Genomic DNA, 17770 nt, shown 5'->3' with positions numbered 1-17770 from the left:
AGGTTCTGCACTGTCTGGTGGATTGTGTCTAGCTTGAGTTCTGTCTCCTTGACTGGCACTGCCAACTTCTTGTGATTGTTATGCAACAGTCCCACCTCGTTCACCACTGCAGCAATCTGGGCCTCAAGGGTCAATTTAGTGTCTTTAATGGCCACCAAGAATGCTGATGTATGGGTGGCCAGGGAGGCCCAAGTCCCTTCCATCTCCAGCGATATCTCTGTGCTCTCCTCTGCTATCAAGCTGTGTGTCTTGCCCCTTGCTGCCCGGATCTTCCCAATCGCTCCACTGTTGCAAATTGTGCAGTGACCCTCTGTGGGAGCTCCTGTGTTCGTCAGTCCAGGGATAAACATGGGGTCTCTACTCCAGGGCGCAGACAGGCACTGCATCCTCTAAGCAGGAGTAATAAGTACCAATAGTCTACTTTCTCCTCAAAGCACACTGCTCCCACCTCGAACACCCCTTGTGGGTAGATGTTTCCAACTTTGAGGAGGGGGGGTTAAGGCGTTAACTCACCCCCACCCGAATGTTTCTGGTGTGCCGGTAGCCTAGGCACTCTGGGGTCTCAGGGCGGGCAGTGCGAGTCCAGGGATAATATTCCCCAGTAAGAGGCCAGTTCACATACCTCCAATGCCAGCCCTACCACGTGTAGTCTGGTGGTGTTCGTTGTCACCGGTTTCTCCAGGGTTGGTCCCAGTGGTTAATTCTACTGTCGCTCTGCCTGGACGTGTAGTATCTATGTCCTCTGTTGCATCAGAGGGGCTCGCTCCTTCTCCGCTGTACAGTGAGGGCGAAGCCTCTCAGGCCTCTGTGGTCTCAGCGCAGTAGGTCTAGGCTCAAATAGTCTGCGTCACACCCACAGGGCTCACTAGGCCGCTTTTTCTTTCACCTGTAGTCCCTCATGTTGGTGGGTGCTGTGTTCAGGTACCCTTGGTGGCTCATGCTCTCCTCCGTGTCCTTCACCCTCCAGAGCATTTCCATGGCTCGCCGGCTGCCACCTTGGCCGTGTGGCATCAGCGCTGGCCGGTTCCAACGCTCCAGTCATCCTCCTCCATTGGAAAGGTTCCAAACCTGCCTCTCTTCCGACAGAGAGTCTGTGTCCTGCACCCCCTTGGCAATCTGGCCACGGTGACTCAGGATAATTGGGTCTGAGGTCTCGTCACTGGCTGGAGCTCAGAAGCACACGTCTATCTCCATTGCTGGTCAGGCCACACCCCTTTTTCCTTTTCAAAGATGCATTGAGTGGACAGTGATTTAATTAAAACTTTCCATTGCGAATTCTTTGATGAACACCATAGGAAGAAGTTAGACATTATTTAATATTAAGTAACCTTGTCTCACAGATCTCTAGTTCAGGTGGTGGTACAGAAGTCTAGTTTTTATTGTGTCAATTTTTTACTTTTTGTTTCATATTTAGTTGTGTGTATATTAAATTACGTTTTCTCTTTAAAAAGTAAAAACACTGGACATTACTTTATTAAGAATCATGTGTCTTTTGGGGAGTTCTTTCACATTCATTTTATCCCTGCAGTTGCTTGTATTCTGCTTTCTTTGACTTGACTCTTTTTGATCTACACTTTTAATATTTAAATCCTGCAACAGCAAAGTATTAGAAACTCTGACATTCATGTTAAAATATGGGAATATCTTGCTTCAGTGGGAAGTTTTATGACCAATACCCTTTTGAAATGGAATACAGATAAGTAAGGGAGTTGGTACTAGGGATTCAGCCTTAGACCTAGTGCTCTATTTGGTAGTCACTGGCTCTTTGCCCAACCCCTGCTCTATGACCAAAAATGTTAGTTTTACTATCAACTGAATGTACCTTCTGCCTACATGCCAACACGATAACTGGTATATATTACTCCCTTTTGAAGAGCTTAAGAAGTGTACCTTGTCTCTGAGCTGAAGGGAGAAAGTTGGTAATTGTTACAGTGTCTCATCCTTTTTGTATTAAAGGAATGTGACTTTGTTTGGTTTACCTGAATATCCAACCTGTCGCGCTTCTATGACATAATATCAGGGTACTAAATATCTCAATACAAAAATACTGTGGCAAAAATATTGATGGCAAAAATATTGGGGCTCATTTATGAGCCCCTGCGTCACTTTTGCGCCACCGGTGCGTCACTTTTTGTGACGCACCAGTGGCGTAAAACATGCGCCATGATGCGCCATATTTACAAAGTGACGCATCTACCTAGATGCGTCACTTTGTAAACCCCTGCGCTACATTATACCTGCGTCAGGTATAATGTATGCAGGGTGGGCGTTCCCACGTAAGTAAGCATCGTAGAAGTGACGCAGTGAAATCTACGAGATTTCACTGCGCCACTTCTAGGGTGCAAATGCGTCAATATCTTGCGCCTGCCTCACAGCAGGCGTAAGACTGACGCAGGCCAAGCCCCATGAAAGGACACATTGCTGGAGTTGCGTCACTTTTGTGACACACTCCAGCAATGCGTCACTTTTGCGCCTACAGATACGTCAGAAAGACGTATCTGTGACTCCTTGCGACATGATGCGTCATACTGTAAATATGACGCATCATTGGAGTCGCAGGGAGGGCGCAGTGAAAAGTGACGCATCACTGTTTTCACGCAGTGATGCGTCACTTTTCATAAATGAGGCCCATTGACTTTACATACTTGCTGTGTAAAGTACAAGAACAAGCATTTGCAATGCAATAGGTCTCGCATTTACACGGGTTTGAGCTATTGACATTGCAAATGACAATGCCTTTTATTTTTGTTTTCATTTTTAAAACACAAATAGAAGGCATTGTCATTTACAATGCCAATAGCTTAAACTAAAGGTGAAGTACAGTATAACCCTTAAAGCCCCACCTCCTACTGCTGTAAGCATGCAGGAGAGATGCATGTTTTCAAAGCAAAACCCCTTGTTACTGGAATTGTCTCACTCCTGTCCATAAAGTAATTTAAGGCTGCACAGGGTAGCTCTCCGGTCCCAAAATGGTGACGTCCTGTGATGTCACGCAAGTTCGATGGTTTACACGTACTACCCAGTAAATTAACCTGGTTCCTACGGGCCTAATTTGAACTTTACTCGAGGTTTAAAAGAGCAGTGCCAGAAAAACGGGGCAGTTTTTGAGCAAAATGAGCTGCGCATGGAAAAGGGGGCAGTTCCTGCACAGCCGCGACCTTGGTGCAGACTGTACAAGGGACGTGTTATTTATATATTTAATTGGCGCTGTTGAAGTGTGAAGGTGAATTACATGGAAACAGTGAAAGTTGGCATATGTATGAATGATGGGGAAGAAAGGCGTGTGCAGAGGGACAGGTGCACGGAGGTCAGTTCTAGGGCTACAATGATCTGTCTGGATCCATAGGGGAGTTCAAAGGAAGACTGGAAACCCAGTGGCCTAGCGAGGTGCCTCTTAATGCAAGAAAGGGCAATGTTGGGCGCCATCCCCAAATCTGTCAGTTACAAAAACAGTTACAATTGTGGTGCAGTGAGCCCTTCAGGGCACTGTGCCCTGGTGCAACTTCACCTTCTACATTATTGATAGGTGCGCTCCTGGGGAAAATCCAAGAACCGAAAACAGTAAACCCTCAGGAGTGGGGGGTGCTCGAAACCGGTGTGAAAAGTCGAGGATCAGAGTTTCAGACATACTAAACAATGGGGGCCTGAATGAGTCGGGTGGTGTGGGGCGCAGGTTCGGCTAGTGCAGCAGGTGCAGTTGCAACGGAGCCCAGAAGTCCCCACTGAACCCAGATTATTGCTGCATTTCACATTTGAAACAGCACCGGGAAGGGGGGGGGGGGGCATTTTCTTCCTTGTTTTCTTGGTCATTACACACTGGCTACCCCACTGTATGGTGGGATGGGGGAAGGTATTCTGGGTGGAGTTGTAGGACCAGAGCCAGCCACATGTCACTACACCTGAATTTTATTTTTCCGATGCCACACCCAGGGAAACCACCTATTTAATTACTGCATGTCGTCTGAGATCTGCACGAGCAAAGGTGCAATACAGATAGCAAACCGATTGAACAGTAGAGGCTTCAAAGGCGTATGGGAAACACACAGACACCGAAGCTCAGGGACTCTCAGGTTAAGGGGACATGTAAGCCAGTCGGCCAATCACATTGCAATGAGAGTGGACTCGGGGTTTGGTACAGTAAAAGCCTCAGGCGAACAACAATGAATGCCCTTATTGTGCACTTCTAAATAAACCCCGATTTCCTACCCCCACCTCTAGGAGCAGCGACCTACATTCTGCCTCCTATGACGTTTATAATAACCCCTCCTACCCCATCCCTGGTGCTGTCTCTCTTTTAAAGCCCCCCTCTTTCACTTACACGCTCTGCACATTCACAATGAGGTGGACAAAGGCTTTAACCCATGGCAGAATAAAGGAACTAAACATCCCCTCCCCAATCCTGCCTAGCATCACCCCATCACCATGCCGACAGTACGCTGTTCCTATGACAACCTGCACTGCCCGGTACCCCAGGTACTTGCCTGATGGACTCTCCGCTTTACGAACACCCTGGCAGCCTCCTCGGTAGCTACGGGTGGGTACCCCGTAGGGTCGCCGGGGGCCTTCTCGGGCGAAGTTCTCCTGTCACCGCGTCGGAACATGGCGCGCCCAGCTCCCTCCTGCCTCCTGGGGGACGAGGCGGAGTCCTTTATTCATTGCAAGCAGCCAGTTCACTGAACTCTGCGGAAGGCAGGTATTCACCATACAATGCCCCTCTCCCCATGGGTACCCCTCATCCACGTCCTCAAAGGGGCAGGAGAGAAAATGGCACCACGCTACTGTCAGACAGTCCCTTTGACCATGATCTCCCCCAATTTCTTTCAGTTTCTCTGCCCCCTCCACCCTCCCCCTCGTGGAACTACCCGCTGCCCCCGCACCCCCTGGCCCCCAGCATCACCCTGTGATGAATTAACCAAAGCTGTCTCTGTCTCGTAAAATTGGGTTTGGAGCAGGTTTTGGAATTAGCACTCTTCTCTACCACTTAAAACAAGCATTTGCAATGCAATAGGACTCGCATTTACGTGAGACCTATTGCATTGGAAATGGGATTGTGGGTGGGCAGGCAAAAAGGCACGAACGAGAGGGGGGTGCAGTGGCAGAAGTCACGGACTGCGGGAGGGGAGGGGGTGACACAGGAAGAAAATAGTGTTGAAAGTAAAGGGGCCAGTAGCCATGGAAGGATACAAATGACAACATGCTCGTCATAAGGAGGGACTAACTAACCTAAAACCAATCGCAAGGCAGCATTTAGAACCTAAGCCAATGAAAAAAAAGGGCTGAGAGTGGGCGGAGCTTCCACGAAGCTTCCACGCTATACTGTATACTGCATGCCTGCAACGCTAGGCTCGACCTAAAAACGACTACAAGAATATCATGGTCAAAAATATTACAGATAATTAACTAGGTATATATTTGTAAAAGTATTTAATATCGAAATACTTTTAAATAATAAATTACATTTAATATTTATATATATATAACATGTAAAAACGTAAACACATTTAATAACAAAAAATAAATACGTAACTTCAAATTAAATTAAAACAAACTATATAGATAGATATTAACTAGGCAGTTTAACATCACTAACATTTCAAATTTTATTGTTGGGGAAGCTGCTGGGCCTTCATCATTTTAAAAAACTTTGGCCAAAAACAAACATATGTTTTGGTCTCACACCTTGCCACTGCAGTCCTACTTAGTGTGTGGATATGTTCCTTGTGAAAGGGCACAGTGCTGTCAGTCAGGTGAAGTGGCCATCGGCTGAAGTAGGCTGACCAATTGCTCCATGGTGCATGCTGAAGTGGGTGGCAGAAAAATTTGAATGACTCAATAGCATACCAATGTATGGAGAGGGCTGGCTGAAAGCCATATAAGTAAGCATATTATGCATATAATTGTATAAAATTAAAAGGTGTTGCTTAATGTCAGATCTAAAAATAACTGAATGAAATTCACAAACCTAACTTGGGGCACTATGAGAGACTTTGTCAATCATCAAACCTAACTTAGGTCACAATGAGCGACTTTATCAGTCATCAGTCACCACTTGTGAGACTTCGCTCATAGCATCGGCCTAATGAAGTGACTCATTAGCCACTCATGCCCCATAGCTTCAGTGAAAGTCGTGCATTGGAATCTTCTAAGGAGCCAGTGTGTTTCTGTCTGTGCAGTGAATTTGGTTCTTTCAGAACATTTGTCAACAGGGCTGGAAGCAAGAAGCCTACATCCTGCTAAAACTCCCTGGAGGCTTGACGTGTGAGCTATCTCATTTGTCATGTTTCTAAACTGTTCTCCCTGTGGTATTTCTTGTTGTTTACCTCTGTGACTTATTGACTTCCAATAATATTAAATGTATCCGGTGCTTAGTTACCATATGCATTCAACAATACAAGTTCTATATGGATCTGGAAACCAGTATTTTACAGAGATATTTGCACATGGATCCTTAGGGCCTCTTTGTGAGGACAACACAGCACTTACGATGAACTCACCCGCCTGAAATCAGCAGCACCTTCTCATTACTAGCCGAGTTGGATGTTGGACCAGCAAAGCAATTTTCTGCTCTTAGGGCAAATGTTTCAGAGTCTAGAAAGTCTGCAATTATCCCAAAATACAATGTTGATCCCGCAGCGACTTCATAATTATCCTTGTCAATGGGCCTGGCGTATGATGAATCCGAATATGCAGTCATGATGGTGAGAATTGAGCCGGTATTGTTGATGGCCAAAGCTATTTGACTGATGATAAAAAAAAGGTTTGTGATTGAAAGGACAAATCACCTTCAAACATATTTACAGGTATTAAATATACCAAACTATCACTCCACATATTAAACCACTATCGGTATTCCAAGTAGTGTACCGCACCGCCATGTTTGCCCTAATTGAGGAACCAGATTAGAACCACTACTCTAATCAGTAAACCAAACATCATTTTTATTTCAGTCAGTATGGAAAGCCACCACGATAATCCACATCTGTATTCCCAACCATGACCAAATTCTAATTATAAAACTAAATCACTAAAATCTGCCACCACACATGCTCACCGTAAGTGACCCATCAAAAAACGAATTTCCAATTTTTTCCTAAGCAATTAAGACACTACAATTATCCAAATATATATGTGAATTCACAATTAATTATCCCAATAATTATACTTACCATGATAATTCAAATTGATAAACCAAACCACAATCCTTATAGCAACTGAGAAAACCATCATCATGATCGCAATTAGTTTAACAATCCCCTATATGTAAGTTCAATCACTGAATAAAATCACTATTATTTGATAGCCCAAGAAACCAAACAACCGCATTAGCCCAAACAGTACTTCAAATCAATGGCATCGTCCCATTAATACATCAGTATATCCTCATTAGTAATCCAATCAGTAAGCAATGTCACCCATGATTACTACTGTAGGTACTAACGATACTCCCTAAATTTGATTTCTATATACAAACTTCAACAGCCATCACAGCCCCTATATTGTGTGTCTCTGCATCCTTTGTCCATAAACATGCACTAGTAACTATGCCCTCAAATAAAAAAAAAGATCAACAATATTATGCAGTAAGGACTCAGACGTCTAGGAATCGTCCTCAACAGTTTGAAACATCATCCCTCGACATTATTTAATTCCATCAAAAATGAAAAGATCTCTGCAGTATCAAGGTCGACAGTCTTTCACTCATGCACATACATACACACAGTCACACACACAACACCGCGAAGACCCAAAACTCTCTGTCATCCCAAATCAGCAACAGAATATGACCTTCAGAGAGAACTTCGTCTTCTCTGAGGTACCATTTACAAACCTCTCTTTGTCTAGCCTCACGATCGTCAAATTGTGAAGTCTCTTAACATTCATCATTGTCTCATGAGGACTGGGCCGCCCTTCCAACCGATGCAAACCCCTTTTCATTTCCAGTTGAGACAAAACACCTGGGGGCATATTATCAACATAATGCGATAAATATCGCAGAGCACGTTTAGCGCGTTTTATTCTATCGCCGGCTATCGCTAGATTTCCTCGCTGAGTTAGCGCGTTATTATCAACCCCTCTCTCAAAGGCGATAGGAAATCCAGCGATAGCAGCAAAAAGCGGGAATAGCGCGGGAAATGCTACGATATATTTTGGGCGAGAATGGAAACCTTGCTAATAAGCCCCTGTGGTCTCAGCCTTGCAATCCACCTCCCAATACTAAGATGACGAAGTCAACTTTAAAGCAGGAGTTAAATTCCTGCGGTGAAGGGGGCTTAGCGCGATTATTAACATCGCTTCGCTGGTCTGCTGCCGGCTTGATAATTCCCCGAAGCCGTGTTAGCGGGTTCTCCCATGCTGTTTTACCCAGGAATGCCGACTTTGCATGTCATTAGCGATGGCATGCAGGGCAGCCATCGCGCGAAAACAAGCAATAACAAGGGTCAGTGTGAGCTTGTTTATAGTGCGATGGAAATCTCGACGCTTTTTTGGCTTTTAAAGCCGAAAAAGCGGCGATATGGCCCTTGATAATATGCCCCCAGGTCCACAGGCTCTGCACCACTGCAGTGTTGTTTGTATCAGAAATTACACCAACAAACCAGTGATAAAACACACAGTTTTCATGAGTAGATTTTGTGTGGGTGATTGGTGTGAATGATCATGCATAACTGAACATCCAGTGCATCGGTTATGTAATGCTGTCTATTTGATTCTGTCAGTGAGTTGTGAAGCATAGTGATTTTCCAGTGTAAAATGTATTGTTCTTGACTAGGCTTTAGTTTAGGTAGATGATAGTGGACAGAGTAATGGGTTCCATCCATGGACATCTTTCAGGACTAGCTACCGGTAGCTGCTATCCCTGACTTTTCCTTTGGTAATCTTGACACTATGGCAGTGCCCTTGAAGCTCCAACTCTGAGGGGCTATGAAGGCAGGGGCACAAAGTAAACAAGGTTCCAGGAGGCCGGATTACCTTCAGGGGCTTCAGCCCGTGTGCCAGTCATGGAGCCCCTAAGCAGCAAAAAGAGAAGCTGTTGGGGCATTAAGGATGGGCAAGAGGTCCACTCTTTGTGATATTTTCGTGAATTCATGCTCATGATGCCAGCAGGGGAAACTGCTTGTGGAAGATTAGGGATTTCAGGGTAAGGGTTCAGCAGAGGGTTTCACAACACTGAAAACAGGCCTCACATTCAACACAGCTGCATGTGAAGCACCTGCATGCCAAGGGGATATGTTTAGGACATAGGCTACAGGGTTTCAGCCAAATCCAGCCAAAAGATTAATTCCAGATATCCTAGTGCTTTTGGGGAAGCTAGGGATTGAACATGTTTTGAGGTAATCATCAGCTTCCCGAGCAGGTAGACAATACTGCACTGCATTGACATATTTGTTGGTGAAGTTGGGCGTTGATGAGGTTAAAGCTAGCCAGCGCCCTTAAAAGTCTCTCATTATGTCATCTGGTTTGAAAGTAATTTCGTCTGATGTCATGCGGCGTGACCAGTGCTGAAACTGGAAAAAATGTATTCCGGGAATCCATAAATTAGTGGTCAAGGTGTGTCAAAGTAAAGGGGGCAGAGTCACGAGGGGAGGAGCTTGAAAAGCAGAGCCTGACAGTCAATTTATACATTTAAAAAAAAAAAATCTACTGCAAAGAAACTGGCAACAAGGACAAATGTGACAGTGAGTATGTTCTAGCTGACTTAATTGGTCACAAAGAGGCTGTTTTTTAAATATCTTAAATGGTTAAGACTCCTGCTGCAGAGATCTATCTGTGCCTAGCAATTTCGATGGGATTATAATAGTGACAAAGTAACTCTGGTGATTAATTCAGTTCTGGGAGAGTTGTGTGGTTTATCCAATCACAGTTTTGGCTTATAATGTAGCATCAGGGCCAGACCGGGAACCAAAACCGGCCCTGGCAAAGTGCCCCCCCCCCCTCCCCCCCCCCTGTCGAGCTCTTTGCCAGTGCCGGATTTCGGCCGATTTTATTAAAGGGCCGAAAACGGACCTGTAACAATAACGACCCCCAGGGGCCCAAAACCGGCCCCCACCCGCGCGGCCCACCGCGGGATTGCCCGGTGCCCACTACGGCCAGTCCGGCCCTGTGTAGCATAGAGTGTTCATGTAATACAGATCATAGATGTGTATTTTATGTAGATAGGTCTGTGGGCTACTGCTTTTGACAATGACATCATGTTGTTACTTCCAGTTAATAAGTTGCAATCTAATATAGCACAGAGATCTATTTACCGGCGTTAAAGAGCTGCATGCAAACTGTAAATCATGGCGTTAGATCCTTATTTTTTTTCTCAATCTGTTAATATTCTAAGATCGCAAAGAAGGGCTCCTCTGGGAATTAATAAATTCTTGTTAGTACAGGCAACTCCAATCACTGCATTACATTTTATATCCTGACTTTCTCCTGTACGTTTACTCTTAACATATAATGTCTAAAAATATGAAGATGTAGGATTCCTACACCTTATGGAAAACAGCCATTTCAACGTGACTGTTTCCCCGCATAACTTTAACCAAGCATGCTTTAACGCATTGTAAGGTATGCATGGTAAAGGTATGCATGTGGTAAGGGGGTGCACCGTTTCTATGCATCGCCTTTATCACACATACCTTTACAACAAATTACGTTTTAAAGGCATGTGTGGTAAAGGTATGTGTGTGGTAAGGGTGGTTGAGGCTATCAGCGTAATTAGAGGAAACAGACCCTTCAGCTTCCTCTGTATGATGTGCGTCGCACCTCAGAGGAGCTAGACAGGTGATGTCGTAGAAAGGTAAGGGGGATTAATTTATTTTTTTTGGCTGGGGAGGTAGGGTCTGCTTCTAGGGCTCACTGGAGGGCTAGTTTTAAGAGACGCTGGTGGCCGGAGGTGGGGGTCGCGCAGGGGGTGGTTTTTAGGGTTCAGGGCAGGGGAGGAGTATTTGTTAGAAGGGCGGGAATCACGCAGGGGTACAGGCCAGGGGTATTTTTTTCAAAAAGGACTGATGGGCGGGGTAAGGGGTCCGAAGTGGGCCGGTTTTAAGAGTTTGGGACAGGTCAGGAAAAACCTTTACCACGAATATGCCCTTAACATGCATGCTTTTACAACGACATTCGTTGTAAAGGTATGCGTGGTAAAGGCATATTCATAGTAGGCATGCATTGCAACGGAATGCGTTCTAACGTATTATAACCCACCTTGTAACTCTTACTGTCTATTTCTTGTACATTTCCTGTGCATTGATTTACACTTTTATTGTGTGGTTCTGTGCTTGATGTAAAACACTTTGACACACTACACCAGGATAAGTAGTGCTATGAAAAAACTAAATAAAAATAAATGAATAGGTGCCATTTAAATAATTATCTGTATAATTACTGATAAACACAGACAAATCTTGCATTCTTACAGTGCATGCACATCTCTTACATAGGGTGGCTTTACAAAGTCAAAAACCTGCCTCCAAGTCATAGTTTTCTCTAAAGTGCTGGTGAAATGATACATTATTTTTCTTCCCTTTTCTTTTTTCTATCTTTTTTTCTCTTTTTTCCGTAAAGCTTGGTTTGTTCTAATCAGGGGACAGGAGGGGGGGGTTAGGGGGGTGTGACCACGTTCGCCCAATCGGGTGTAACAACATGACACCCAGGAACAATTGTGGGAGGTGGGAGATGTGGCCTGCGTGGTACAGGGGGGGGGGCTTTTTCACATTTCCGGGGGAGGGCTTTTCAGGGTGGTGGGTGGTTGGGTGTTAGCAGGAAAAAGAGCAGTAGTAAGAAGGCCAGAATTGATTTATAGAGCACAGAAGTATGGCAACTGGTAGTTGTAAGATTCTGTCGTTAAACACCAATGGGATATTAAATAAAAAGAAATATGGTGCACTTATAAGATGGGCCGCTTTTTTGGACCCCCACGTTCTCTTTCTTCAGGAAACCCATCTTAAGTCTAATTCCCCCAACTTGTTTATCCCTAAAAAATTCTCAAAGGCTTTTTTCGCCTCTTCAGGGGCAGCAATGAGGGGGGTAGCAATCTATTTCTCTAATAGAATGGATTGGGAGTTTCTTCAAGTATATAGAGATTTTTTAGGGAGATGGATCTGGGTAACAACAAAAATTAGGGGTCGGATAATAAATTTGATCAATTATTATGGCCCAATATCTGATAATGTCTTACCTCTGACCCAGATCCACGAAAGGCTGATTAGTTCTCCTGGGTTAATTGTTCTAGGGGGGGATTTTAACTATATTATGGATATTAGAAAGGATTCCACTAATAAAAACAAAAGACAGTCGAAGCCTAATACCAAAAAAATTATGGTGGCAATTATGGAACAGTTTGGGCTTGTAGACTCTTGGCGGGATCTCCATCAAGAAATGGAATCCTTCACTTTCTACTCCCATCGTTTTTCTTCGGCCTCTCGACTAGATTATCTATTAACATCAAGGTCTATACAGGTGACAAATGCATGGATTAGTAGTAATTCCTTTTCTGACCATGCGCTTGTTGGGGTTTCCTTGCTATTGGGGGGGAGAGATAAGGAACGATCAAGGTGGCAGATGGATCGCCTCCTCCTTCAAAATGCAGATTGGATTATTGGATTTAGGGAGTGGATTGTACAATATTTTGAGGTTAACAATAATACCGCCACCCCCTTAGCTGTCTGGGGAGGTTTTAAGGCCGCGGCCCGGGCCCAAATAATAGCTATCATGGCCGGGCAGTCCAAAACCCGGAGGTTGCAAATTGAGAACCTTCAGAACAAGGTGGATCAAGAATATGCCTTAATGCTACAACATTCCCCCAACTCCTTCAATAGAGCTACTAGGGAACTAAGAGATTTTTTCATCCTTGAGGAAGTATGTAATTCCAAAATTTACCAGCAAAAAATGTATGAAGAGAGTCAGTTAATGGGGAAGCTGCTATCCAATTCCAACAGGAAAAAAATGGAATCCTCTCTAATCACCTCCATCAGGGACCCGGTCACAGAACTAGTTGTATCAGATAGGGATAACGTTTCACGTGTTTTCCTCCATCACTACGGACAGCTCTTCTCAACAGAGTATCCGGTTAATAACGAACAAATTCGGAAGTACTTGATGGATGTTGATCTTCCCAGACTTTCAGAGGCCAGAATTAAAGAATTAGACGATGAAATAATGGAAGAAGAAATTAAAAGTGCAATTAACTCTATGGCAGGGGGTAAGGCATGTGGACAGGATGGATTTCCCATCGAATTTTATAAGGTTTTTATTAAAGAACTGGTATCTCCCATAAAGAAACTTTTTAATGTTATTAGAAAGGGCGGAACTGTACCAACTGAATTTAAGGAGTCCATAATGATATCCATTGTGAAAAAAGATAAGAACCCATTAGATGTTAACTCTTTTAGGCCAATCAGTCTACTTAATTCCGATTACAAGATTTTGATGAAAGTGTGGGCTCAGCGCTTCCTTCCTGCTGCTCAAGAAATAATCCATAAGGACCAGACAGGTTTTATAGCAGGTCGATCTATGGCTACTAATACCCAATTTTTAATTCATGCCTTAGATTTTTTTAATACCAACCAAATTCCTGCCGCAATAATTATGGTTGACGCTGAAAAAGCCTTAGATCTTGTGAACTGGCAAACATTGTTTTTAACCTTAAGTCGTATTGGTCTTCGACAACAGATTATTAATATGTTAAAGAATATTTATCATAGTGCTAGCGCAAAGGTGGTTATTAATCAGGAACAAATAGGGGAAATTACAATAAAACGGGGAACCAGGCAGGGTTGCCCGCTTTCCCTGCTACTTTTTACCTTTTTTATTGAACCCTTGGTTTTAAATATTTGTAATAATGCTGCTATTTTTTCTCCTATACCAGGGATGTCAAAAGTTAAGTTGTTCGCTGACGACATCATTCTATATTTAACCCCGACGAAAGAGAATTTAGAGCTAGCCTTTAAAGAGTTTTTTCTCTTTCAACAAATTGGTGGATACAAAATAAACGAAAAAAAGACCAAGATACTGGCTCTTAATATTGATCCCAACGTCTTTCCTAACAATTTGAGGGTCCAGGCCATGAAAACTGACCCGATAAGATATTTGGGTATTTATGTTACTTACCAGTATCAGAAATTATTTGAACTAAATTATCTTAGAACTAAGCAGAAGACAAAAAGCTCCCTTGAACAATGGTCTGCCCTCCCCCTTACTATTATAGGGAGAGTTTCTTTGGTTAAAATGTCCATTCTTCCCCTATTGATTTTCTTATTCTTAAATGTCCCTATTCGTCTTAATCAATCTTATTTCAATGAGTTAGATATATTGTTTAGGGAATTTATTTGGGCAAAAAAGGTTCCCAGAGTAAAATTAGCTACAGTTCAGTTGCCCATAAATCAAGGGGGTCTAGCATTTCCGCAAGTACGGACATATTATCAGGCAGCCTTATTGAATTTAGTGGTGGACCTATTATATTATAAGTGCGTCTATGATAGTTTTTTTTGGGATAAAATGGTAGTAGAAGGGGGAACGCAAATGCCCGCCTTTTTAAAAACAGCTAAATTACCAAAGAAAACCCACTACAAGTCTCTACGAGAAGTTCAGTTTAGACTTCAAGCAGTTTTTAAAAAAAATAGCTCCTCAGGCTTTCAATATTTGGGTCTGGGTGAGTGTAACAGCCTTGGCCTTCACCTGCAACTAAGACATATTGAGATATGGGGAGAGTGTGGTTTCTCTCAACTTAAATGTTTTATTATCCATAATAAAATAGTATCTTGGCAAGAAATTATGGTTAGGGCAGAAGGTTGTAGAACGCCCACATTCCTCGAATATATGCGGATAGTTCATTTTATTTCCAGTATTGAGGGCATTTTGAATACTCCACATAATACCATGATAGACCTTTATGACTCCAAGCTTTTGGGACTTGGGAAATGGTATTCTGTATTGCGGAAGGATGAACAGGCAAAGGGGACAGTCTGCCACATTGACAAAATAGCCAGGGATACTGGATGTAGATTCACTCCTAAGGAATGGGAAAAAATATGTCTTTTAGGACACAGATCCCTACGCGCCGCTAATTTTAAAAGAATGTCCTTTCTTTCAAGATGGCTCGCTTATTGGACCGGCTATGATTCAGAAACGATATCCCGACCATCTTAATAAGTGTTTCCGTTGCCATCAGGAGGAGGAAGGAGGATGGCTACATATTTTCTTTTCCTGTCCGCAATTGGAGCAGTTCTGGGGGGAGATTTTTAATGATATGGGAGTAGTTATAGGCATGAGTGTTTTTCCCCAGGCTGAAACTGCATTATTCGGGTATTCAAGGGACGAGGCCAACTTATCTGGCTCTGATAGGGTTTTTTTTAGCTATATCTTGTATGGTGGCCCGTTCCTTGATACTTCAAAATTGGAAATCTAAGGAGATTCCAAATCATTTAAATTGGTTTTATAAAATGAAAAGGATTTGGAAATTTGAAGAGGCATATGCGAAGCGAGTAGGCGGCATTAGGAAATATGAGAAAAATTGGAAAAGATTTGAAGAATTACTCCTACTCAAGGATAGGTCGTAGAGTTGTCGCGGGCTTTTTTAATTTTCGAAGAGTATTATATATTTTTTTCTATTGGTGTTTAATGTGTCAGCTTAAATCATAAATCACTACTGATCCCCGACTGGATTGGGGCAATGATTTTCTACTTATACAAGTTTTATATGATTAGCAACGTACAATTTCGGTGGCTCAATCATGAAAATGTTGATTTTTTTTTTTAAGGTGATTTTTAGTATGCTATTTATTGGCTGCTATTTGTATTTGCACTTTATCTTGTTAACCCTATATGCCGTATTTTATGATTGAAATACTGTGATTGTCTTCTAAGTGAAGTTTTGCTGCTATCATATTTGCACTTTATATGGTGATAATACTTGTATTTGATGTTAATAGTACGGTATTTCGCTAAAGTAAATTACCGGCTGCATTTGCATTTGCACTTTAATCAAGAACTTAATTTGTGTCTTAAGTGACTCAAGATGAATTTTATATCAAATTTGAGACACATGCGATCTCGTAGCCTCATTTTGCATTTGCACTTTATTCATCAGTTTGTTTCTGGGGTTCAATCATGAAAATGTAGATTTTTTTTTTTTTAAGGTGATTTTTAGTATGCTATTTATTGGCTGCTATTTGTATTTGCACTTTATCTTGCTAACCTTATATTCCGTATTATACGATTGAAACACTGTGGTTGTCTTCTAAGTGAAGTTTTGCTGCTATCATATTTGCACTTTATATGGTGATAATTCTTGTATTTGATGTTAATAGTACTGTATTTTGCTAAAGTAAATTACCGGCTGCTATTGCATTTGCACTTTAATCAAGAACTTAATTTGTGACTTAAGTGACTCAAGATGAATTTTATATCACATTTGAGACACATGTGATCTCGTAGTCTTATTTTGCATTTACACCTTATTCATCAGTTTGTTAATATACAACGGAATGGTATGATATAGTATATAAAACACAAGAATACATAATACCCTGTATGCTGTTTAGTAAGTAGTCTGTCAACATACTTATATCAATGGTTTCTCCAGTTGTTGTGATCTAAATGTTTTGATTGAAAATGTGTATTTTGGTACCTTCTTGCTCTGCTCAATAAAAAAAGAAAAAAAAAAAAAAGAAATGATAAGCCGTGTGCCTTTGTTTTCTTCCATTGCATCAGCATCTAGATAATAGGCTCCAGGTAGGGTCCAGTCAGAGTGATACTTGCACAAAAGAAGGGTTGATCGCCGTTTAAATCAGGCCTTTGTTTGTTCTCGACTGGAAGTGGAAATAAGAAAAAACTGGTCTGCAGGTTGCTGCACAGAACTGAATGCTGACAATGTGCGGGTGCTGCTGAATTGTGAGCCGGTATCGGAAAATGACACCAGGACAAACTCAGAATATTTCACAGGATCGGACAAATCCCAGACCCGGCCCACAAATAGCTTCTGGAATCGGGATCCTGCTCCATACCTCTACTTACTAACACTGGATGTGACTTACCGGGAAGTCATCAGCGGGCTAAAACCTATGGAATGTCATTTACGGTGATTTTGAAACTTTAAATATCTGAACTCTGATTGGCCTCACAATGTCGGCAAGTATGTAAGCACTCAAAAGTATTTTCTCCCTCCATAAACTTTAGGTGTAATGAAACACTTTGCTCTCACTTCCACACTGCCACTGGGACTTTCATGTGCACATGTGCCAATTTACCTCTCTGGAGGAGTGGGGGGATAATCCACGCGGGCCGTGCCATTCTGTGCACCCGACGTATATGTACAAGAGAATGGCACATTCAGCAATCCATTGGTGAACGACGGGGGGATGTGAAGGACATTCGAGAAAGTCTTTTGGTCGCCAATAATCTAGATACAAAGTTACATGAGTCAATATTTTTCGGCAAACATTGTTGCACCTGATCTAAACTTCCCAGGTGTAGGAAGCAAACCTGCTTTCCAATGCCCACTGCACAGGCTCAACCCATCAATCCCTGAGTAATACATCCATGACAGATTTTCAAGACACCCAAGATCGATTGGCAGGCACACAATGAAACACAATGGAACTAAATTACTTATTTGGCATCAACCTAGCCCCCTATTGACTTACTTTAAACACCACCGTTCTCTAAACTGTGCACTGCACACAGGTTGGGCAGGCCTGCATGATAAATCCTGCCTAATATTCCGCAAGAAGAGAATACTGTGTGATGACCTGGTTCTTCGACTGAACCACAGTTCCACCTCCCTTCTCCC

At 42.8% G+C, this 17770-nt stretch overlaps 1 pseudogene across 1 annotated transcript in view; it reads right to left on the bottom strand.

Moving 5' to 3' along the window:
- The window catches only part of LOC146857295 (pancreatic secretory granule membrane major glycoprotein GP2-like), a 233415-nt pseudogene that overhangs the window by 120157 nt on the left and 95488 nt on the right, over nucleotides 1-17770 (bottom strand). The window contains exons 5-6 of the transcript XR_014979886.1: nucleotides 17229-17380; nucleotides 6495-6740 (exon numbers count right to left, since the gene is read on the bottom strand). The product of XR_014979886.1 is annotated as a pancreatic secretory granule membrane major glycoprotein GP2-like (transcript). The remainder of the gene's footprint in view (nucleotides 1-6494; nucleotides 6741-17228; nucleotides 17381-17770) is intronic.

Source organism: Triturus cristatus, chromosome 3_2, assembly GCF_964204655.1.
Source record: "Triturus cristatus chromosome 3_2, aTriCri1.1, whole genome shotgun sequence".
NCBI lineage: Eukaryota > Metazoa > Chordata > Amphibia > Caudata > Salamandridae > Triturus > Triturus cristatus.
The sequence above is the reverse complement of the archived record's forward strand: the minus strand, read 5'-3'. Positions and strand labels throughout refer to the sequence as shown.